This window comes from Gracilinanus agilis, chromosome 5 (genome assembly GCF_016433145.1).
Source record: "Gracilinanus agilis isolate LMUSP501 chromosome 5, AgileGrace, whole genome shotgun sequence".
NCBI classification, from domain to species: Eukaryota; Metazoa; Chordata; class Mammalia; order Didelphimorphia; family Didelphidae; genus Gracilinanus; species Gracilinanus agilis.
This window is the reverse complement of record NC_058134.1, coordinates 135,025,720-135,052,352: the sequence shown is the minus strand read 5'-3', so window position 1 is coordinate 135,052,352 and position 26,633 is coordinate 135,025,720.

Sequence of the window (26,633 nt, the reverse complement as noted above, 5' to 3'; positions counted from 1 at the left end):
TGGGCTTTGTTGAGTGTCATTTGAAAGAAAATTGGATTCTGGGAAGATGGAGGCTTAGATGGAGCAAATCGTAAGACCTCTGCACCCTTTCCACACCAAGAAAGAAAGCAAAGCACTTTAAGAAGAAAGGGGACCAAATCTAACAACATTACAGATCAGGATTATTGTATTGCTGGACAGCTCAAGAGATACCCAAAGAAAAAGGCTTGAATTCTTGAACTATTGGGTCTTAGAGTATAAAAGGGAAATACCAAGACCTTCCCCCACATGCTGTGTGGAGTCTCCAGGGGCCCCTTAAATCTCCAGGTGGGTGGGCTTACTGGCACAGAGAGAGGGACTTGCTGGTGCTGAACTTGGGGAACTGAACACAGGCACCAGGGAGGTGTCTAGAAGAGAAAGCCAGAGAAAACAGTAAAAATGCTCTGAAGATGGTGACTTAGATGTAGCAAAACTTCAAACCTACATGCTTTACCACACTGAGATAGAAAACAAAGCTCTTTGAGAGGAAAGAAAACTAGGTCTAACAGCAGGACAGAACAGGGGGACCTTACTGCTGGACAAATCAGTGAAAACACACTCTCTTGTCTCCCCCGCCCCCCTCCCTCAGCCTCAGGGTACATTAAGCACTACAGATTAATCCAGTCCAGGTTTAATCCCATCAATTGGACGGACAAGAAGTCTTCAGAGGGCAGGGAAACTCCAACACCCTCCCCCCCAATGGAGAAAGCAACTATAAACCTCCATTGGCAGCTGGGGGAATAACTTTCATCAAGGCTCATTAAATCCATCTGTTTAAACTAGCAGAACAGAGAAGGAAAAAATACGAGTAAACAACAGAAAAAGAGAAAAGAAATTATAATAGACAGCTTCTTTCCAAGAAGTGAAAAAAGAGTAAATGAAATAGAAGAAGGAGAGGAAGCTCCAGTGAATTGGACACAGGCTTTGGAAAATCTCAAAATTCAATTAACTCAAGAACTTCAGGAACTCAAAACACAATCAAGAGAAGCTGAAGACAATTTTAAAAAGGAAATACATGAACTAAAACAAGAAAATAAAGTCTTAAAATCCAAAACTGATAAGCTCAAAAATGAAGCAAAGAATGCAAAAGATGATCTACAAAGAAAATCAGACCAGATGGAGAAGGAGAACCAAAAAGCCAGGGATGAAATTGAGTCTTTAAAAAATAGAGCTCAACAAGTAGAAGCAAATGACTTAACAAGGCAACAAGAATATATAAAACAAAATTTAAAAAAAATGAAAAATTTGAGGAGAATGTGAAACACCTCATTCATTCAACCAAAGATCTAGAGAACAATCTTGAAGAGATAATTTAAGAATTATTGGTCTACCAGAACATCATGACAAAAGCAAAAACCTGGAATTTATCCTATAGGAAATTATCCAAGAAAACTAACCTGACATTCTCAAACAAGAGGGAAAATTGGAAATTGAAAGAATCCACAGATCACCTCCTACATTTAATCCACAACTGACAACTTCCAGGAATATTATAGCCAAATTCAAAAACTACCAGACGAAGGAAAAAATACTTCAAGCTGCTAAGAAGAGGTCATTCAGATACCAGGGAACTACAGTTAGGATAACACAGGATACGGCTTCACCTACATTGAAGGCATAGAATATAATATTCTGGAAAGCAAGAAAACTGGGTCTACAACCAAGAGTCAACTATCCAGCAAAACTGACTATATTTTTGCAGGGAAAAGTATGGTTGTTCCATTAGATTGAAGACTTCCAAGAATTCATAAAGAAAAAAAAATAGACTTAAACAGAGTTTGCTGCCCAAACACAGAACTCAAGAGCATAACCATAAGGTAATTAAAAGAGCAGGGGGGAAAATCTTTTCTTTAAGGGACACAACAAATTCAATCAATTTGTATCCCTAGAAGAAAAGAAAATATTGGTAAATATTAAAAATTGTTATTATCAACAGAGTAACTAGTTTACTTAGAGGGAACATTGACAAACTGTATTGTATGAAATGTAAAGATTTTATATATATAATATATATAACTAGAGGGGGGGGGAAGGAGATAATATTAAGAAAAATGGGAAAACAGAGAAAATATAGTAAATCTATATTCCATAAAGAAGCACATGGGGAGAACAGGGGAGAAGATCAATACATCAGAAGGGTAAAGAGGTTGGAGAGAGAAAATAGTTAATACTTAAGTGCATTGTAGTTAACATAAAGAGGGAAGAACAATCTGATTCATTGGGGCAGAGAACTGATTCGCACCCTATAGAGAATTAGAAGGGTAACAAAAGGACTGGTGGTGAGGGAAGCAACACTAGGGAGGGAGAGGGTGGGAGTTCCTTAAAAAGACCGTATAGAACAGGAGTCTGCAATGTATGGCTCTCGAGCCATATCTGGCTCTTTTGAGGGCTAGATATGGCTCTTTCTGCAGGAGCCATTAAGTCAATGTTTTTTCAGGCTCTCTTACAGGAGCATGCACTGTGAGTGCTGTACGGCTCTCACAAAATTACATTTTAAAAATGTGGTATTTATGGCTCTCATGGCCAAATAGGTTGCTGACCCCTGCTATAGAAGAATAAGAGGGGAATAAGATGGGAGAGGGGAGAAAGGGAAGTACAATAATGGAGAGGATTAGGGGAAATGATTAAAAACAAAACACTGGCATAGAAAGAAATAGTGAAAGAAGAAAGGGCAGGAAAAGGAGAGAGAATCAAAATGTCTGGGAATACACAGTTGATAATTATAATTCTGAATGTGAATGGGATGAACTTGCCCATAAAAAGGAAGCAAATAACAGAGTGGATTAGAAACCCAAATCCCACCCTATGTTGTCTATAAGAAATACACATGAGACAGGCAGACATTCATAGAGTAAAAATGAAAGGCTGGAGCAAAATCTATTGGGCTTCAACTGAGAAAAGGAAGGTAGGAATTGCAATTATCATTTCTGACAGAGCCAAAGTAAAATAGGTCTGGTTAAAAGAGCCAGGGAAGGTAAATACATCCTGATAAAAGGGAGTATAAACAATGAAGAAATATCAGTATTCAACATATATCCACCAAATGGTATAGCATCTAAATCTTTAAAGGAGAAGCTGGTGGAGCTCAACAATGAAATAGCAAAACTATATTAGTGGATGACCTCAGCCTTCTTCTAAGAGATCTAGATAAATCAAACCAAAAATAAGTAGGAAAGAGATGAGAGGTGAATGAAATCCTATAAAAATTAAAATTAATAGATATATGGAGAAAAATAAATAGGGACAAAAAGGAATACACCTTCTTTTCAGTAGCACAAGGAGCATTCACAAAGATTGACCATGTACTAGGGCACAGAAAAATGGCAAACAAATGCAAAAAAGCAGAAATAATAAATGTAACCATTTCAGATCATAATGCAACAAAAATAGTTATTAGCAAGGATTCATGGAGAGGCAAAATAAAAACTAATTGGAAATAAAATAATATGATTTTCCCAAAAAAATTAGTTAAAGAAGAAATCATAGAAACAATTAATAATTTCATTGAAAACAATGACAATGATGAGACTTCTTACCAAAACCTATGTGATGCAACCAAAGCAGTTCTAAGGGGAAAATTTATATCATAGAGTACATATATTAATACATTAGGGAGGGCAGAAGTCAATGAATTGGGCATGCAACTTAAAAAAAACTAGAAAGTGAACAAATTAAAAATAGCCAGATAAAAACTAAATTGAAAATCCTAAAAATCAGAGGAAAAATTAATGAAATTGATAGTAAAAGTACTATTGAACTAATAAATAAGACTAGGAGCTAGTACTTTGAAATAAAACCAAATAAAATAGATAAAGTACTGGTTAATCTAATAAAATAATGAAAAAAAAGAATCAAATTAACAGTATCAAAAATTCAAAGGGTGATCTCACCTCAAATGAAGAGGGAATTAAGATAATTACTAATTACTATTTTGTACATTCATGTTGCAACAAATATGACAATCTAGGTGAAATGGGTAAACATTTTCTAAATTATAAATTACTTAAATTAACAAAAGAGGAAATAGAATACCTAAATAATCCTATTTCAGAAGAAGAAATTGAATAAGGCATTAATGAAATCTGTAAGAAAAAGTCCCCTGTACCAGATGGATTCACAAGTGATTCTATCAAACATTTAAAAAACAACTAATCTCAATACTATATCAGTTATTTGACAAAATAAGCAAAGAAGGAGTCTTGCCAAATTCTTTTAATGAAGCAAATGAGGTACTGATTCCAAAGCCAGGCAGACCAAACACAGAGAAAGAAAACTACAGACCTATTTCCTTAATTAACATGTATGTCAAAATCTTGAATAAAATACTAGAAAAAAGACTCCAGCAAGTTATCACAAGTATTATTCACTATAGCTAGGTGGGATTTATACCAGGAATACAAGGATGGTTTAATATTAGGAAAATTATCCACATATTCGACCATATCAATAATCAAACCAACAAAGATCACATGATTATCTCAATAGAAGCAGAAAAAGCCTTGGAACAAATACAATACACATTCCTAATGAAAACACTAGAAAGTATAGGTATAGAAGGGCCATTCCACAAAATAATAAACTGTATATGTTTAAAATCACCAGCAAGTATGATCTGCAATGAGAGCAAGTTAGAAGCCTCCCCAATAAGAACAGGAGTGAAGCAAGGATGGCCATTACCACCTCTATTATTTAATATTGTCTCAGAAATGCTAGCAGTAGCAAATCAAGAAGAAAAATAAATTGAAGGGATTAAAGTAGGCAATGAGAAAACTAAACTTTCACTCTTTGCAGATGATATGATGATAAACTTAAAGAATCCTAGAAGATCAACTAAAAGGCTAGTGGGAATAATTAACAACTTTAAAAAAGTTGCAGGGTACAAAATAAACCCACATAAATCATCAGAATTTCTATATATTTCCACAAAACTCAGTAGCAAGAGTTAGAGATAATAGATAATAGAGAAAGTCCATTTAAATTCATTCCTGACAATAGAAAATATTTAGGAACCTATCTGCCAAGACAATCATAGGAATTATATGAATATAGCAACAAAATACTTCCCACACAATTAAAACTAGATCTAAATAATTGGGGAAAGTTTAATTGCTAAAATTAATAAAAATTTAATTTAATTGGGTAAGAAGAACTGATATAATAAAAATGATAATCGTACCCAAATTAATTAATTTATCTAGTGCCATACCTATCAAACCATAACAAAGTTCATCTGGAAGAACAAAACATCAAGAATATCAAGGGAAATATGAAAAAAAATGGGAAGGAAGGTGGCCTAGCAGTACCAGATATTAATCTATACTATAAAGGAGTGGTCATCAAAACAATATGGTATTGGCTAAGAGACAGAAGAGTGAATCACTGGAATAAAGTAGGGGTATATGACCTCATCAAGATAGTGTTCAATAAACCCCAAATCACAACTTTTGGGACAAAATCTCACTCTTTGACAAAAAGTACCATGAAAATTGGAAAATAGGATGGGAAAAATCAGGTTTAGATAAATATCTCACACCCTATATCAAGATAAATTCAAAATGATTAAATGATTTAAATATAAAGATGGAAATCCTAAATAAATTAGATGAACATAGACTAGTATACCTGTTATATCTGTAAGGAAGGAAAAGAATTTAGGACCAAGCAAAAGATGGAGAACATTATAAAATTTAAAATGAATGCTTTTGATTATATCAAATTTAAAAAGTTTTGTACAAACAAAACAAATTCAATCAAAATTAGAAGGAAAGTAAAAAACTGGAAAAAAAATTTTTAACAAAACTCTCTGTCAATGGTTTAATTTCCCAAATACATAAAGAACTAAGTCAAATTTACAAAAAATCCAGCCATTCGCCCAATCAACAAATGGTCAATGTATATGAATAGGCTGTTTTCAGATGAAGAAATCAAAATTATCAATAATCACAGGAAAAAGTGTTCTAAATCCCTCTTGATTAGAGAAATGCAAATCAAGCAATGCTTAAGTTCCACCTTATACCTAGAAGATTGGCCAATATGGCAGCAAAGGAACGTGATAAATGTTGGAGAGGATGTGCAAAAATTGAGAACTAATACATGGCTGGTGAAGTTTTGAATTAATTCAGCAATTCTGGAGAACAATTTGGAACTATGCACAAAGGGCTTTAAAAGAATGCCTGACCTTTGATCCAGCCCTAACACTGCTGACTTTGTATCCTAAAGAGATAATAAGGAAGAATATTTATGTAAAAATATTCATAACTACACTCTTTGTAGACACAAAAAATCATCAAATGAGGGGATGTCCTTTGATTGGGGAATGGCTGAACAAGTTGTGGCATCTGATGGTGCTGGAATACTATTGTGTTGAAAGGAATGAACTGGAAGATTTCTATGTGAACTTGAAAGTCCTCCAAGAATTGATGCAGAGCAAAATGAGCAGAATCAGTACATTGTACACAGAGACTGACAGACTGTGTCACAATTGAATTCAATAGACTTTTCTCCTAGTAGTAATACAATACAATACTGAGGAACTTATGAGAAAGAATGCTGTCCACATTCAGAGAAAGAACTGTGAGAGTAGAAATGCAGAAGAAAAACCGGACTGATCATGTGATTTGATGGAGATATGACTAGGGTTTTGCCTTTAAAAGATCACTCTATTGGAAATAGATTTTTGAACAATGATACATGTGTAACCCAGTGGAATTGTTTGTCATCTGCAGGGACTGGAGGGAGGGAAAAGATGAGGAAAAAATTTTGAATCCCAAAACCATGGAAAAATACTTTACAATAAAATTTTTACAAGACTTGTTTCTCAAATACAGAGGAAACTGAGTCAAATTTATATGTATACATAGCATTTCTCTATTTTAAAATGGTCAAAGGATATGGGCAGGCACATTTCAGAAGAAAAAATTAAAACTATGTATAATCATATGAAAAAGTGCTCCAAATCACTATCAATTAAAGAAATGCAAATTAAAACATCTCTGAGATACCATTTCATATCTGTCAGATTGGCTAACATAATAAAAAAGGAAAATAATAAATGTTGGGTGGTAAATGGGCAAATTGGAAAACCAATACACTACTTATGGTGATGTGAATTGATATAACCATTCTGGAGAACAATATGGAACCAGGCTCAAAGGACCATAAAACTATTCATACCCTTTGACATGATAATCACTATCACTGTTGGGTGTGTATTTCAAAGAGATCAGAGATGATGGGAAAGAACCTATTTCTAATTAAATATTTTAGCAGCTCTCTTTGTAGTGGCAAAGAATTGGAAATTGAGGGTTGTCCATCATTTAAGTAATGGATAAATAGTTTGTGGTATATTATTGTAATGGAATACTATAAAAATGATGAACAGGAAAAGTTCAGAAAAACCTGGAAAGATTCATATTAACTGACGCAAAGTGAAGTGAATAAAACTCGGAGAGCAATGTATATAGCAAAATAAATATTATATGATGTTCATTTGTAAAATTGTTGTTTTGTCAATGTGTCTATCAATCCCTTTTGCTTTCTTTCTCCTTTTTCTTTTTCTTCCCTTTTGTCCCCAAATTGTCATAATTCCCTCTAGGTAAAGTGCTGTATTTTATACACCTCTAGTAAGATAATGTGAAATAATTCACTAGAGAGACTAGGCATGTTAATCTCCTAGAGACCTCAACTGGGGAGATTTTTAACATGGTCATCTCTCAGTAGAATCCCAGGGAGGATTGTCAGAAGCAAATTTCTCTCTCCATTGTGTCATTTTTTTTAACATCATCCCTCTGTGAACTGGTCAAATACCACTGAATACATTCAGATATAGATAAGCCTTCAGAGAAAGGAAGTTAAAGAAACAAAGAACCAACGAGACAGAAAACTGATTCCACAGGCATTACCCTTCACCCCTGGTGGCAAATTAAGAAACCAAGATTGATTCCTGAGATGTGATGTATGAGAGTTAGTGGGTGGAGAAAAGAGCTTAAGGTCAGACCAGCAGCCAGTCTGGGTCTTCTGGTAGGAGCATGGAGAGTAGGAGGAATACTATTGTGTTGAAAGGAATGATGAACGGGAAGATTTCTATGTGAACTGGAAAGACCCCTAGAGTTTAGCTACAGCCATCATGGTAGCCAATAGATTAGAAAGCTAAGTATCTTTCTTCCTCTTTCCTTTTTTTCCCACTCTTTACTATTACTACTTTGATGTAATAAAGTTATTAAGCTGTTATCAACCTCATAATTTTAATTACTACAATATTAAACCATTATAGGCAGAGCAAGTTTCCAAAGATAACCCACACCACAGCCAAAGAAGGAAATGTTGAAATTTCAGTACAAATCAATGCTTACCATCTTCCACTTTATTTCCTTTATGATATATTTAATATGTTCTGTGTTTTTTTTATAAAGAAATGTGCAATGTAGAAATATATACATTGCACAAAAGTACTGGTATAATATATTAGGCTATTCATTGCCTTGAAGTGGAAGGGAATGAAAATTTGAATCCCATGTCAGAAAACCATTGTCAAAAATTGTTTCTACATGTAACTGAAAAAATACATAAAAAACCAATGCATATTTATAGTGACCGTTATACAGAAATATTAGGCTTTGGGATCTGTATATCTAATACTTCCCTTTGCTAAACTGCCCAAGATAGATAGCATGGCGAGAAGTGCCAAAAAAGAAGTCACAAATTCAAGACCTGATTTTGATCAATATAAGTCATGTTGCATGGGCAAGTCATTTAACCTCTTATTACTCAAAGCAATTCTCTAAAGTTTGAGAAGAAGTCCTAATTAGCATGGGCAGAAGAGTTTTAGCATTGTGAGTTCCCCAAGTTGTTATTGTTATCCATCCTTCATTTTCAAAGAGGGCTGAAGACATCATAAGGCAATGTCTTGAATTGTGTGTGATTTGGATTTAAGTGAGGCAAGCATTGTACAAAGTTGTCAGCCTCACTCTCTCTTCCAGTCTTCGAAGTCTATTGGCAAGACAAAGGCCAAGAAAACTGGATATTGCTTGACATGTAGTGGATGACCTCAGCTTCTTCAATGTGTTTTACGCTCTAAGTACCCCCACAGCACCAGCTTACACTACCTTCATTGCCACTGGAACAAATTGTACTCATTTACCTCTTCTACCAATGGAAATCTTCATATGTCTGAGAAAGAAACCTCCCTTTTAATTCACTCTTCTTACAACAGTTTAACCTGTTTGTTAAATCACTTTGCCAGGCTATCGTCACTGTGCATACCATAGCTTCTTGTAGCCACAAGTGAGCATTGGGTCACAGGTAGACAGAAAAGGAAGAAAACTGTCTTGAAAAGACCTTAGGAAGCCCTCACAGTGGAAGCACTACTTTTCCCTGAATACTCCATACACCCTAGTTCTCTCAGTAGCTAAAATTAGAAATAAAGCCAAAATGTTTATATAAAATTTGCACCAGAAAGAATGTATACATCCACAAACTCTATGCTCATCAAATATTTGTAAGATGTACAAAAATTTTAGTAAAAAGGGTTTCCAGCATCTTTTCTACTCAAAAAAATGAATACTCCATCCCATATATCAAATATTATAGGTACACAACTACACACATGGAAACATATATCTATAATATAAATAAATGATTAATACATCTATTATTATGGTCATGAATGAACATTTCTTACTTTTTTAGCTTTTCTACTTTTTTCATTTTTGAGAATTTTTATCTCCCATAGTAGATTTGAACTAATTATGTAGGTTATTCTTTCAGAAGTAAATTCAAGTGGCATTCTGAATCGTTTTGTTAACTGGCAGAGTTTACTAATATTTTAATTTAGTGTAAAGTTTTGTGATTTATAAAAATTACTATTCGTTCTAAACATTTACCATTTTAATCAGGCTGATTTTATAATTTATAGGCCTGCACCCTAGCAATAGAAATGTGGAAGTTATAGATGAATAGCTGGTTGAGTAATAAGTTCGAAAATTTCAAAGTGAATGTGTTTTTCATTGCTTTTCTCATTTACATGATTAATAAGCATACAGAAAAATGGGAAAATCTAAATTATTTCTACTAAAAAGAAAGTATTTTAGATGATATCTAAATCTTTTAAATAATTAGGGTGAATATATTAAAACATGAAGCAAAGTTATTTTAGAAGAGCATGTTGTTAGAAAAATAAACAATGAGGTACTACCATATTGGTTAAAATGAGTTTTCTGTGGCTCGAGTAGTTGATAACCATGAAATATATCTTTTGTTCGATAAAGGGTAGAGCAGTCTACACTGCAATGAAATAATTATAGTAAGGAGTTTTAAAAATGAAGTTCTGATATTTTTGTTAAGAATGTTGAATAGTAAAGTAGATAGAGTCATAGACCAAGACCTGAGATCAAAGGCTGCCTCTGACTCTTATTAGCTTTTTGACACTAAGTCATTTAACCTCTGTTTGCCTTGGTCCAGCAGAGGGAAAAAAATTAGCAAACCACTTCAGCACTTTTTCCAAGAAAACCTCATGGAAAATGTGGTCCATGGGGTCGTAAAGAGTTGGATGTGACTAAATGACTGAACAACAAATGGTAAGGTCTCTAGAACTCCAGGTAAATATTTTTAAAATTCTTTTGAAAGCATTTTGTTCTTAATCCTTCAATATTCTCCCCAGAAAGATGTAAAGACTATTGTTATAGGATTGTCCATCATGAGACTACAATTTAAGGAGCACTCAAAAAGGAATTCTCAAATTAAAGCATAGTCTTCATTCCACCAACAAAGGAGCCTTTGTTTAGAATGGCTTTGGATAATGATTCCATCTGGATCCCTTGGCTTTACAGAAATACTAAGTTTGGAGTATACAACCACAGAGATATCAAATTCGGGATACACCAGACTGTCCCTAAGTTGATTGCTCAACCTTACACAACTTACTTTAGGAGCTGCCTCTCTTAGGAAACTTGGATGATCTCCTAAGTTGAATATTTCTGCAAAAATACTATACTTTAGATGTTCAAACTCATAGTTACTTATTTTCATTTCAAACACCAGTCGTCGAGATCATAGACCAGAAGCAAATAAGAAAAAAGTTTGTTTAAATGTAAGATTTTTAATGATTTGTTACTAAGTGGTGGGGGATAAACATAAAAAATCTGAGGTTGTCTTAATCACCATGGAATTGATGACACTTTTTTGCTTCCAAAAAAATAATTGGGTTGTAATGTAGAAATAACTATATTGGTTGATGTTTTTGTTCTTACTAAAATAAATATTATATTTAAGTTCTTTTTGTGGACAGAATATCTTAGTTTCAAACAGTACAATGTGATGAAATCTTTTCTTTTGGAATAATCAGCAAGAAAAGAGAATTGATTCTGTGAAAGTGAAGCCATTAAACCTCTCTCTGGAGCATCTCATAGCAACCACTAAAATCATTTGAATAAAGGACTTTTTCATTGAGACAATGTGGAAAGATTCTTTGCATTTAGTCCCAATTCACATACGAAATATATTATTCCCTCTTTAACATGTGGAAGGCATAGATGAAAGAGAAAATCCAGTAAAGAGCTTATTCCTAAGAATGAAAAAATCTATTAATTAGAAGATTAATTGAAACTGTCCACTCTCCCTGGGAAGAAGCTTTCAGAAACTAATCCTATAGGATATATTGGTGGCAAAACCTGAAATTGTACAAAATTCTAGTGATCTTATTATTTTTCTATTGGCAAAAAAGATCCTTAAGGAACCACAACATTATGCATCCTTGATATTATGATCATAATAATCACCAAGGCAAATTTGGATGCTGATTCTGTATCAAAGCATAATTTTAATGCATTTTTATAACATTCTATGAACTAATATTTCTTGTTTTGGGTCAGTCTTCAGTTGTGTCCAACTCTTTGCAAATCCATGGACCATATCTTTCCATGTCTTGTTTTGTTTTTAAACATTTACCTTCCATCTTAGAATCAATACTGTGTACTGGTTCTAAGGCAAAAGAGTGGTAAGGGCTGAGCAATGGGGGTTAAGTGACCTGTCCAGGGTCACACAGCTAGAAAGTGTCCGAGGTCAGATTTGAATCCAGGACCTCCTGTCTCTGGGACTGGCTTTCAATCTACTGAGCCCCCCAGCTTCCCCACATAGGTTTTTCTTGGCAAGGATATAGGAGTGGTTTTCTATTTCCTTCCCCAGTGGATCTTTTGGTCAGGAAATCAGAGGTTAAGTGACTTGCTGAGTATCACACCGCTAAAATTTTCTGAAGCCAGATTTGAACTTGAGTTGTTCCTGAGTCCAAGCTAAGCATTGTATCCACTGAACCACTTAGCTACTTCCTAACAGAGTATTTAATATAACATGAAGTTATTATCAAGAGTTATAATTTTACACAATGAATATTTAATAGAGTCACAATAACAAAGAAACATAATCAACAGAGACTTTTGAGATCATGAAGCCCAGTCTCCTAGCCTCTTCTATAAAATTCCCTAGAACCTGCCAGGTAGTTCCAACTTAGTTACTTTTTGAATATTGGCCACAGGACAAGCTTATTACTTCACAACTGCAATTTATTTAAATTATTTTAAAAGTTCCTTATATTGACCCCAAATCAATTTTACTGTCACTTATATAAACTATTTCATGAAATCAGTGTTCCTTTTTCCATGCTGAGTTACCAATGAACCAAGTAGAAAGTAGGCTGGAGTGTTCTATCAGAAATTCAGTGCTTTATATTCTGAGAGTTGATGCATGTGTTTATTTTCTCTTTACAAAGATCTATTGTGGCTGTCAGAAGAACCATCTCTAGGGGGTGGCTGCAGGATCAAGTCCAAACTTATTATAATGGCATGTGATTCCCTTTAAATTACAATTGCATGCCCCACTACATTTGTACATATATTCTTTCCAATGCCTAGTTAAAGCCTTTATACATATTAGGTATCCCTCCATGCCACATGACTTTCTTATGAATAAATGGAGATTTTGAACCTTGGTATTATCAGAGTGTTGTATTATAATCTGTAATATAAAATTTAAATTATTTTGATAGTAATTTCAGAATAAGAAATTTGCTATCTCCCCAGAATCCAGACAATGAACCTGTTTGGTGAAGGCACCACGAAGATACCTGCAGAAACCTACACTGCATCAAGAAGATCCAAAATGAACTTTGGGGTGCAGTTGATTGAACTATGGGGAGTTGAATGCATTTGTTTTGAATGTACACTCTTATGGCAAAGGGGACTGCCCCCAATTGGCTTTTTGTCAATGCATCTAGCAATCATTGGATCATTGATTTTGTTGCTTTTTTCCCCTTTTATCCACACATAAATACAATTTATATGTTGATTATGTTTTTATGATCCATTGGGGAGACTGGTCTACCAAAGGATCACAGGGGGGTATGTATAAATGGAGATTTTGGACCTTGGACTTCATCTCCCATAAGTCCTTAGTTTTCTCAAAATCCCCTTTAATATCTGCTGTGCCTCCATGTTTAGGTGGTCACATTATTGTTTTATAATTGGCTGTAACTCCTCCCTCATGCTCTTTGGAGATTTGGAGTGGAGCCAGGAGGGGAAAGGAGGTAACAGAGCATGTCTTTTAAACTGACTCTTAACATGGCATGTGGCTTCAATTTTCTAATGGCTACCAATAAACCTTTTAAAACCCTAATATTTTTAAATCTATTCTTCTATACCCATTTTATTTCTTACACTTAATTCTTAAAATTAGTTGAGTCCTCTGTTTTCATTGAATAGAATTGGAATACCATGATGATGACTAGTTTTGAAAATCAACTTTTAAGCATTTGCATCTATAATCTATTAGCTTTATCATATTTTTCCCAAACACTTTCCTCTTTTCATATCGTTTTATTCTGTCTCTTTTTTCTCTCTTTGAAAAAATATTTATATTTTCTTTTTACATGTAGAGACAATCTTTAATATTCATTTTTCTGACATTTTTCATTCTTTGTTCTATCCTTCCTTCCACCCCAAGGCATCAGGTAATATGATATGTTATACATTTGCTCTTATATAATACATATTTCAATCTTCCTTATGTTATGAAAGAAGGCACATATCACTTATTTAAGAAAAACACTAATGAAGGAAATCATGTGAAAACTATATGTTTCAATATGCAATCAAACTCTATTAGCTCTTTCCATGATGATAGATAGCCTTTTTTTGGTCATACGTCCCTTAGAGTTGTATAAATGGAGATTTTGTACTTTGAACTATGTACCCCCAGAATTCCTTTCTGTATTACCCATAATGCCTTTCCTTTAGTCCATATTAGCATCTTCACTAATTGTTTAAAAGTTCTGAAACTCTGCCTTTCTTCCTCTTTTTTCCCAGCCGCATATGGGTGGAGGAAGGTGGCTCTTTTGCTCTACCTTTTTTATGTTGGTTATTCTTAATAAATCTTATTAAATATAATACTTAGTTATTGCATATAAATTTTAATCTTCACATTGTCTTAGATCTTTACAGTGCTGATAATAGTGTCTCATTCATAGTTGATCATTTACATGATTGCTATTATTCTATACAACAATCACTTGCTACTGATCACTATGCATCATTTCATATAAGAATTTTAGTTTTTTTGGTGATTATTCTATTCATCATTTTTAATAACATAATAGTACTACATTGAAATCATATACCTAAATTTTTTCAGTCATTTCCCAAATGACTAATCTCTCTTTATTTTCCAATTATTTGCCACACAAAAAGAGTTGCTATATGTATTTTGGTACAAGTAGGTCCTTTCTTCCCTTCTTTGATCTCTCTGGGGTACAAACTTCATATTACTAGGTCAGAGAGTATGCATAGTTCTATGACCATTTGGCCATGGTTCCAAACTGCTCTCCATAATGGTTATATCAGTTTGTAATTCCACCACTAGTATATGAATGCCACAATTCTCCCACATCCCCTTCAATATTTATTATTTTCCATTTGCATCATATTAGCCAGTAAGATAGGTATGAGGTGGCTCCTCAGGTGTATTTTAATTTGTATTTGAGTTGCATTTGGAGCATTTTTATAAGACTAAAGATAGTTTTGATTTCTTCACCTAGGAACAGCCCGTTCATATTTTTGACCATAGTCAATTAGAGAATTACTTGTATTCTGTAAATTTGGCTCAGTTGTCTATATATTTGAGAAATGAGGCCTTCATTAGAGATATTTGTTGCAATTTGCCCCACCACCCTCAGTTTCTAGTTTTCCTTCTAATCTTGGCTGCACTAGTTTTATTTGTGCAAAAACGTTGTAATTAAATGTAGTCAAAATTATCCATTTTATATTTTGCAATGCTTTTTATCTGTTGTTTGGTCATAAATTTTTCCCTTGTCCATAGATCTTACAAGTAAATTATTCCATTTTTTGCTAATTTGCTTATGTTGTCACTCTTTATGAACATATCACATATCCATTTTGATTTTATATTGGAATATGGTGTGAAATGTTGATTGATACCTTGTTTCTGTCTAGCTGATTTCTAGTTTTCCCAGTATTTTTATCAGATACTGAATTCTTATCCCCAAACTGGGATCCTTGAACTTATTAAACACTTGATTAGTATAATCATTATTTACTATGTATTGTGTATTCAGGTTATTCCTCTCATTCATCAATGTATTGCTAAGCTAATACCAAATTATTTCAATGACTACCACTTTTTAATTCTGTTTGAGGTCTGGAACTGCTAGACTTCTTCCACATTAAGAAATTTTTAATATTTTTGATCTTTTGTTCTTCCATTGCCTAACTCTATAAATATTTTTTAGTTTGGTATGACACAAGATAATTTAGGTAAATAGTCATTTGTTATATTGTTTAGGCCTGCCCCCAAACAATATTTTTTCCAATTCTTCATACACAAGTTTGAGTGAAAAATAGTTTGTAATTGTATTCATATAGTTCTTGGATTTTTCAAGTCTGATAGACTCTGAAGTGTCTTATATTGTAACTTTTTTTTTTCTAAAGACATGTTTTTTAGCCACATATCCTAAAATCCCATTTATTTTAGGTTCTTCTTGTATTGGTTACTTTTGAGAGACTAAGGCATATTACTGAATCATATGTGGCAACATTAAAACATCAAAGTGTTCTTCATACAAAGTATATTAGAACACAATTTGTCTGACTTGTATACTGATTTTTTGAAGTTTTAGACTTTATATTGCAATTATATAATTTGTTTTTATTATATTAGGTTCATCCCATTGTTTTTATACTCAATTTGAATTTTATTTTTGTTATGTAATCTTATTTGTTATCCTTTCAAGATCTGTCATATGGAAAATTAATAACTATCCCATTTATAACTTGATTTAAATGTCAAATGCCATGGAGACAATGATAGTTTTCTGCTATCTGGCCTCCAGTAGGAATTTCCCTCCTAGTTTATTCTGATCCATTAATCACTATTTTGGGGGTTTCTTTATTCAGCCTATTCTGAACACATTTAAGAATATTATTTCCTAATCACCATCTTTTCACATTGAAAATCAAGTATTTGTGCAATTTAAAAGCACATTACTGATGTCGAAGTATATAGTTTACAATATACCTTTAGGATGTTGCATGGTTCCAGTTTTTCTGATTATGGCATCTTGTAGGTGATGGAAAAAGAAATGAGATATATGCTATCACTATCACAGAGAATTCCTCATGAAGAATGTCCCCAGACCAAAACATAAGTATCTTCTCTACCCTTTATATTCTTGAGAGTTCCCTAGAGTATAAGGAAGTTAAGTGCCTTCTCCATCATAAAAAAAACTAATAGGTGTCAGAGATAGAGCCTCAATCCAAATTATATAGACTCTTTGTCTAACTCTATATTCTAAATGCTGATAAAACATTCTATTAGAAATGTTTTCTAAAGGCATCAAAGTTAAATTCACTGACTTGTAATCTTAAGAATATAGACCAATTCAGTAAGTACGTTTTATATGTTAGTTAAATCCCAGTAGCATCTAGGTTACATAGATCACTGGGTTTGAAGTCTGGAAGGTTTCCTCATCCTAAATTTAAATCCGACCTCAGACAGTTACTTGCTATGTGACTGTGCAAATCACTTAACCCTATTTGCCTTGGTTTCTTATTTGTAAAATGACCTGGAGAAGTGAATGGCAAACCACCTCATTTTCTTTATTAATAAAACCCAAACTGGCATCAGGAAGAGCTGGATATCACTGAAACAACAAAACATAATAAAGTTAAAAGAATACTATTAGGAATTAAGGATACAAAAACAAAAGAAAACAAAATATAATAGTGCTTTTCCTTGCAGTATGTTTTAAAGGAGTCACATGATTTGCTCATATAAGCAAATATAAGGCTATCTAAGAGGAAGGAATTAAGAAATGAGTATAAGGATGTGAAGGCAGACATTATAGGTGACTCTAGGAGACATCCTAGATTACCAGTTATTTTAGAGCTGGAAAGGAAGTGAAATATAAAATAGTAGTTTCAGGGTCTTTCAAGGTTCAGGAGTTTTTAATTGTTATTATTATGAATTAAGGATAGCTAAGTGTGATCTCAAAGAGTAGAGAAAAATCTAATAGACAGAAGAAAAATTAAGGTAAGAAAAAAGAAAGGGAGCCATAAACCTCTAACACCAGAAATTTGTCTAATCTGCAATAAAACAAATGAGGCAGTGCTCTGAGCCAATAATTATTTATTAGAGTTACTTGACCCACTCCAACAAATAAGATCTTCCTCATAAGTCTGAGACCTCTATCTTCTCCAGAGTATAATGTTTTGTTTTGTTTTTCACTTTGGGGCTCAACCCCATCCCTATATGCCTGGTAAATCCAGGCATTGGCTCATATTCTCATTAGTGTGCTCCAGACTCTTGGTATATCTCTTTGTCATAATGCAACCAAAAAAATAAGGTGGCCATATAGCAACCAGCCCATTATGATAACCAGTCCCTAAATCCTCAAGATACCCAGTCTTAGCAATGTGTCTCAGACATCCTAGTGACAGGCTCTACTGTCTGATATGTTTTAGTATTAGATCAAGCCTCTTGTCCAAGCCAGCTCTGCCTGAAATGGGTTATGAGGAGGAAGTGATACAGGTTGGAAGGGCTCTGACTATGTCATGGATCTATTTACTTAAGCTTGTGACATCTGGGTGAAAGCCCCCTTCAAGCTATGCTGACAGAATAAAGTTTAACCCATCAACTAAAAAGTGTTTCTTCTGATTATTCTTTGTTTATAATAAGTAACTAATCACTATTCCTATGGAATCACATTAAACTAAATGATACTTATTAGAACTAATAATAGAAATAAAATGATTGTTTTAAGACTGTTAAGAGTCTACTAATGAAGGGTAAGAGTCAAATTATTTCCCAGAAAAAATCCTAGATAAAAAATAAGGGAATAAACATTTTTATGTGTTCTTATGTGCCAGGTACCTATAATGTACTTTAAGTGCTTTAAAAGACTATCTTATCTTTGCAATAGTTCTGAAAGTGAGGAAAATTTATTATTCCCATTTTAATGTTGAGAAAACTGAGGGAGAAAGAAATGAAGTGACCTGCATAGGATCCAGAGATAAGTGTCTGAGACAATATTTAAAGTCTTCTACTTCCCAGAGCCAGCATTCTCTCCACTGCGAGATAAGACTTAAGACTGCAATGAAGGTGGTAGTTTTGAGGATGAAAATAGTCATTTCTTTTTCAGCAACCAAGACACAAAAAGTTATGAGAGCTGACCATGAAGAGAATACTAAATTAAGGAATGGAAAAGATGAGTAAGTAAATGAGGGGATAGTACAGTAGTAGACAGAGCCATGTTCTGAGAAAAAATATTGGGGTGACATTGAAATATTGATGAAAATTTTTAACAGGCTTTATAGGAAACATGGAGAAAAAATTAATCAAGCAAGAATTAAAGGATTGCCACTCAGAAACAGGGTTAAGTCCACATTAAATAACATGTCTTTGAAACATGATTTCTCTAAGACTATTGCATGATTCTGCCTGAATCATTCCACATCATGGCTATTGAGTGGTGATTGATGATAAAGGTGCTTTTTTTAGGATAGAGTATTAATAACAGGATAGAGAAACAATGACAATAGGAAATGAGGCAGAGGAAACAAAAGCACAAGACAGCATATAGTTGAACTGATCTATGAGTTCAAGGGAAAAAAAGTAAAGTTGGTGAGGAAAAAAAAGGAATGAATAAAGAGGTCAGGTTAGAATAAAGGTTCTCTAATAGCTTAATGAGAAGTGAATGGGAAGGTGTACAAACTGTATTTTTTTTCCTTTCTCCAAAGGGCCAAATAATATTTATCTCACTCTAACCCTATTATCTGGAAGATATTCCAAGAGTCATTAACATAGTCAGTTTTCTTTCTCTCCCTAAGGGACATGAGAGAAGTCATTTACTTTCTTTTTGCATCTTGCTGTTTCATTTATAAAATGAAAACTAAATGACCTACTAGAATACCTTAAATTCTTCAAGTTTATATTGTAACCTAGTTAAAATGACCCATGTTCATTCAGAATTGATAAATTGAAGACACTTAGAAAAACTAGGTTTTCTCTTACCATAATCATTTACTGTGGAGTTCAACTTTCCATTAACTATTTTGGTCTTTTCCTTTCAACTCAAAGGTCATTACCAAAATCCAGCTATGCACTCAGAACTGTATTGGGGAGACAGAATGTTTAAGTAAGACACACTCTCTGTCCTTTGGGAGATCATTGTCTACCAAGATGAATGTAGTATATAGAACTTCAGGGTTATGATGTGTTATACATGCATAATCCTATTAGATTCTCCTAACTATTTTGAATGCCATAAGATTATTGTCTTCTATATTTAAAGACCAAGAACTTGGTTTTATACACAGTTGTTCAATTGTTTCAGTTATATTGACTCTTTGTGACTCTTTTGAGGATTTTCTTGGTAAATATATTGAAGTGGTTTTCCATTTCATTCTCCACATCATTTTAAGATGAGGAACTGAGACAAACACAGTAAACTGATTTTCCAAGAGTCACACAGCTATTAAGTGTCTGAGGCCAGATTTGAACTGAGGAAGATGAGTCTCCCTGACTTCAAGCTCAGTATTCTATCCCTATGTCACCTAGTGGCTATGTTGTGGAGTCAGTGATTACAGAGATGGAGCTCAGACCCTGATCTTTGTACCACAATATTCAGCAGATACAGAAAAGTGATGACCAGGGGAAAATAAGGGAATTTGCTAATGTCACATAGCAAGTTAAGCATAGCTAAGGTTTCCTTAATTCTCCAATCAGTTTCTCCTCCAACACATTTATTTTCAAAATACTCATCCACAAACATTTCTAATAATTTTCTATGTGTCCAGAATTCCAAACATAGATGTTCCATTGGGATATCCTTCCACATTCCTTCCCTGTGGACATATAAAATGAACAATGACTTTGTTAAAATAACACTAGAAACATTTTTGAAACCAAGAATAATGAAACAATTGCCCCAGAGTCTCTAAAACAAATTAAGTTTTTTCTATTAATCAGAGACAGAAATATTTTATGGTACTTTAAAGCAACTTAATGATTATAGAATGAACATTTTAAAATGTTTTTCTGAGACTCTAAAATTAATTTCTCTCAAATGTGCAATATACATTTGTTACTATTATTTAAAAAAATAAAAGAAAATCCAAATTATAGACCAATCATAGGGAATATTGTTTTTAGGACCATTGGCCCATAGGAAAACAAAAATCCAGGGGATATATTAAAGACAGGATTTTCATTTAGAATTTCCCCCCTCAAAAATGTAATATAAAACATTCAAATCACCTGCTTTTAAAATTGAAGTTAAAGGGGGCAGCTGGGTGCTTAGTGGATTGAGAGTCAGGCCTAGAGACGGGAGGTCCTAAGTTCAAATCCAGCCTCAGACACTTCCCAGCTGTGTGACGCTGGGCAAGTCACTTGACCCCCATTGCCCACCCTTACCACTCTTCCACCTGGGAGCCAATACACAGAAGTTAAGGGTTTAAAATATAAAAAATAAAATTGAAGTTAAAGGATTCTTGAGAAACAAGAATGAAGTCAAAGGAGACCAATTCAAAACTTAGATGCTTAGATAGATATGTGATCTCAACAGAATGAGTTTTTTCTCCACCTGTGGCAACTTAAAATCCCTCTTCACCTGGCAAATAAATTCCTAAATCCTTCACAAAATGAACCAATTGAGTAAATTAAGAATGAACTACAATTTCAAGTGTGTACTGTCTGCCAGGTACCTGGCTAGTGCTGGGGATACAAACACAAAAGGGAACTAGTCTCTGCCATTAAGAAACTTGCATGATAATTGATTTATAGACCTAACTCTGGTCCTTTTTGGTTTTCTTCATTTACAAAGAGCTATGTCTTTTTTTTTAATTTAAGCTTTACTGCTGATTTTAGTATATTAGTAATTTCCAGATATAATCTAACCCCAGTTCCTCAGTCAGTGAACACTTTCTTATGACAAAGAGGATCCAATTTACAGAGGGAAATCATTTGAAGATTTATGCAACATTCTGCAGGTATATCCCCTAACATTTCTTCTGAAAGGAGGAAATCATGCTTTAACATATCTTCTTCTGATTGATCATCATGATAATAAAGTCTAGTTTTCTTTTAATGTTAGTTTTCTATCTTTACTGGTCTTTTAATTCCACAATAGGGAGTTCCTATACCAATAAAATTATAGATCTAGTTTCTGTCATGAAACTATCTCTTTATTTAAATTTGCATAAGTGTTGTATATTCATTATAAAATGAAGAGAAAATAGTTATATGAAAAAGATGTAATAACAGGTAAACAGCCACAGTCTCTGGGAAGAGAAGTTAAGGGAATATATGGACAATAGGTATAGGTAGGTGCTGATGAATCCAAATCTGAATCTTTAAATTATTTTGTGAATTTCTACATTATGCCCATAATATGTGTATTGATTATATATCATGTATGTCATTATATTGTTTGTGCTTACTTTATTGGATATTAAGTTTAGGAAGTATCCATATGGTTCTGTATATTCTTAATACTTGACATTTTTGTAATATAACAATATTCTCTTATGTATATGCTGTAATATGTTCTATCATTCTATAATCCATAAACATGTGCATAATCTCTATGTTTTTGTTATACCAGGATGTGTTACTGTGACTTTTTTTTTTTGCTTCAAATGACTTTTTTTTTCTTTGATTTTCTTGGAATATTTACCCAGCAGTGTGATCAGAAAATTAGAGAGTAGGAAACTTGTAGTGACTTTTCTTGAATAATCCTAATTAATTCTTCTAACTTCTTGTACCAATTTCACATCTCCACCAATAGTGGATTTGTGTGCCTTTATTCACATAATCCTGCAAAACTGACTGGGTTCATAGTATCATAGATGAAGTATTAGATAGAGCTTATACATTTTCCTGACCAGTTCTATCAATTTATAAATAAGGAAACTGAGGTTTCAGTTAAGTTATGACTTGCTCAATAACATAATTAGTAAACCTAAATTTGAACCCAAGACCTTTGACTCCAAATACAGCATACATTTCCTTGAACCATATTATAAATATTTTGCTTTTTTAAAGTCCTATTTGTCAAATTGACATTTCTATGATGATATAATAAAATTTTAATTAATTTATTTTTATATTAATTAAAAATAATTTCTAAATTTTTCTCTAATCTAGTTCCTCCCTCACCAATTGAGACGGCAAGAAATGTCATATCAACTATAAACCTAAAGTAATGCAAAAAATGTCCAAATTAGCCATTTTTCCTCACATTAACTTTTTATTCTTTTCTTGAGATTCAAATGTGCATATTAAATTTTCATTTTAACCCTAGTTTTTTGGTTAGGAAAGTATGAAATTCCTCAATTTCATAAAACTTCAATCTTTTTTTTTCCTCTGTCGGATTATTCTCAGTATCACTGGGCATATAATTTTAAATGGTCATCCTAGATACTTTTACCTTTCAAAATATCATATTGCATCCCATCCTGTCCTTTAATGTAGAAGCTACTAGGTCTGGTGTAATCCTGAAGGTGTCTTTCTCAAAATTTGTTTTTCTTTCCTTCTGACAGCTTTTAGAGGGGCTTAGCAGTTCTTGAATTTGTCCATAATAGTCCTGGGAAATTTTGTTTTGGTTTCTCTTTCAGAATATGATTACTGAGTTCCTTCAATTTGTATTTTTCTCTCTTGTTTGAGATTATCAGAGTATTTTCCATTGATTACTTTCTTGTAATAGGGTATATAGATTTAAAAAAAAATTATCATGACTTTCAGGTATTATGAAAGACATATAACTCAAATGTAATAAGAGATTCAGAGTCTTATGGAAAAAATAATCTATTAAAATTACAATTGCATATAATGATCTCTTAAGGCTATAAGAAATAATAAAGCAAAATCAAAGGAATGAAATAATAGAAGAGAATCTTCAACAACTGATTTGAAAAATAGATCAAAGAGAGACAACATAACAATAATTTGACTCCTGGTATGCTGCTATCAAAAGAAGACTTTAGATACCATATTCCAAGGAATTGCTCAGGAATTCTAGGTTCAGAGGGTAACTAAAAACTGAAAGAATCCACCAATTACCACCTCATGGAGAACCAAAGATGAAAGTACAAAGAACATCATTGTTCAGTTCCATAGCTCCCAGGTTAAAGGAAAAATACTAAATGCAACAAGATAAAAATAAACAATAAAAAAGACAACTCTTTAAATACTGTGATACTACAGTCAAAATAACATAAGATTTAATAGCCACCACATTAAAAGAATGAAGGACATGGAACACATCATTTTGTAAAACAAAATAACTGGTCTTACAACCAAGAATAATATATTTATCAAAACTAAATATAATTATTAAAGGTGGAAAATGGATCTTTAAAAGGCGAATGAATCAAAAGCTTCAGTCACAGTCTCTTTGAACGGGAAGTTCCTTAAGAGAAGTTCCGGAAGATTCAGTCTTTATACTCACCATGTGCAATTCCAAAGGAAAGATTTAAGAACAATCTCACCAGCTTCAGAGCTCCTTCAAGTCCTGGTCACCAACCAGAAGAGCTCCTTCAGGTCCTGTTCACAAACCAGAAGCCTGGGCCCAGCTGACTGAGGTTTATTTTTAAAGGGGTCTCTTTTGCGTCACTTCCTATGGCCTCCTCTTAATTTACATGTCCAATCACATCAGATGCTTTTCTTAGGACTGCCCTGGGGCCAATAAGTAAATTCTGATTTGTTACTCATTCTAGGACACGTGGGTTATAGACCACCCAACTTGTGAGTTAATTGGAGATGTTTACTCCTTTGGTGATTATATCTAAAGATGGGCAGGGTAGATTTAATCTACTCTTTTCTGTCTTCTCCCAGTGCATCCCTCTTCCTCTCCCCTGCATTTTTTAGATCATTCCAACATAACTTGATTGATATCCATGATATCTCTCTATGTAGATTCATTCTAACTTCCCTAATAATGATAATGTTCTTAGAAGTTACATGTATCATATTCCCATTTAGAAGTGTAAACAATTTAACATTATTAAATTCAAATAATTTCTCTTTCATGTTTAAATTTTTATGTTTCCCTTGACTCTTGTGACTGAGTGACATATTGTATATGTATTTCTGGTTTTGTTTTAAGGTTCCTTTGCCATTCAGAATATGATTTTCAAAATCTCCCTCTCTAATGGCAAAGCTACTAATTTTTTTTTATCCTGACTATGACTCTGTGGTAATTGAATGGTTTCTTTTTGGCTGCTTGAAATATTTTCCCTTTGATCCTGAAGCTCTGGAATTTCAATAGAATATTTTTGAGCATTTTAATTTGGAGATTTCTTTCAGGAAGTAATCTTTGGATTACTTAAAATTCCTATTCTTCCCTTAAGTTCTAAGATACTGAAGCAGTTTTCTTCCAAAATTTCTGCAACTGTAGTGTCTTATCTCTTTGTTTTGGTACATGTCAGTTCAATAATTCAGGTAATTTAATAATTCTAAAATCATTGCTCCTCATTTATGTCACTTGTTTTTACAATGAAATATTTCTTTTCCTTCCAATTTTTAATTATTTATTTTTTCATTGTTTTGGGTGTCCCATAACTTCACTTAACTTCCACTTGCTCAATTCCTATTTTCAAAGAATTATTTTTTTAAACATTTATTAATAATCATTTTTAGCATGGTTACATGATTCATGCTCCTACTTTCCCCTTCAACCCCCGCACTCCCCCCACCCATGACCGATGCACATTTCCACTGGTTTTGTCATGTGTCCTTGATCAAGACCTATTTCCATATTGTTGGTGGTTGCATTGGTGTGGTAATTTCGAGTCCACATCCCCAATCATGTCCACCCCGACCCATGTGTTCAAGCAGTTGCTTTTCTTATGTGTTTCCTCTCCTTCAGTCCTTCCTATGAATGTGGGTAGTTTTCTTTACCATAAATCCCTCAGAGCTGTCCTGGGTCATTGCATTGTTGCTGGTACAGAAGTCCATTACATTCTATTTTACCACAGTATATCAGTCTCTGTGTACAATGTTCTTCTGGCTCTGCTCCTTTCGCTCTGCATCAGTTCCCGGAGGTCTCTCCAGTTTCCCTGGAACTTCTCCAGTTTGTTATTCCTTTTAGCACAATAGTATTCCATCACCCGCGTATACCACAGTTTGTTCAGCCATTCCCCAATTGAAGGACATACCCTCCTTTTCCAGTTTGTTGCCACCACAAAAAGTGCAGCTATAAATATTTTCGTACAAGTCTGTTTATCTATGATCTCTTTGGGGTACAAACCCAGCAATGGTATGGCTGGATCAAAGGGAAGGCATTCTTTTATAGCTCTTTGAGCATGATTCCAAATTGCCAGCCAGAATGCCTGAATCAGTTCACAACTCCACCAGCAATGCATTAATGTCCCAATTTTGCCACAGACACTCCAACATTCATTACTCTCCCCTTCTTTCATTTTAGCAAATCTGCTGGGTGTGAGGTGATACCTCAGAGTTGTTTTGATTTGCATTTCTCTAATTATTAGAGATTTGGAAAACTTTCTCATATACTTATTGATACTTTTGATTTCTTTACCTGAAAATTGCCTATTCATGTCTCTTGCCCATTTATCAATTGGGGAATGACTTGATTTTTTATACAATTGCTTTAACTCCTTGTATATTTGAGTAATTAGACCCCTGTCAGAGTTTTTCATTATAAAGATTTTTTTCCAAATTTGTTGTATCCCTCCTTATTTTGACTACATTGTTTTTGTTTGTACAAAAGCTTTTTAGTTTAATATAATCAAAACCATTTAATTTACATTTTGTAATTTTCTCTAACTCTTGCTTGGTTTTAAAGTCTTTCCATTCCCAGAGATCTGACAAGTATACTCTTCTGTGTTCACTTAACTTATTTATAGTTTCCCTCTTTATATTCAAATCATTCACCACTTCTGAATTTATCTTGGTGTAGGGTGTGAGATGTTGATCTAAACCTAATCTCTCCCATATTGTTTTCCAAATTTCCCAGCAGTTTTTGTCAAATAGTGGATTCATGTCCCAAAAGTTGGGCTCTTTGGGTTTATCATACACTGTCTTGCTGATGTCATTTA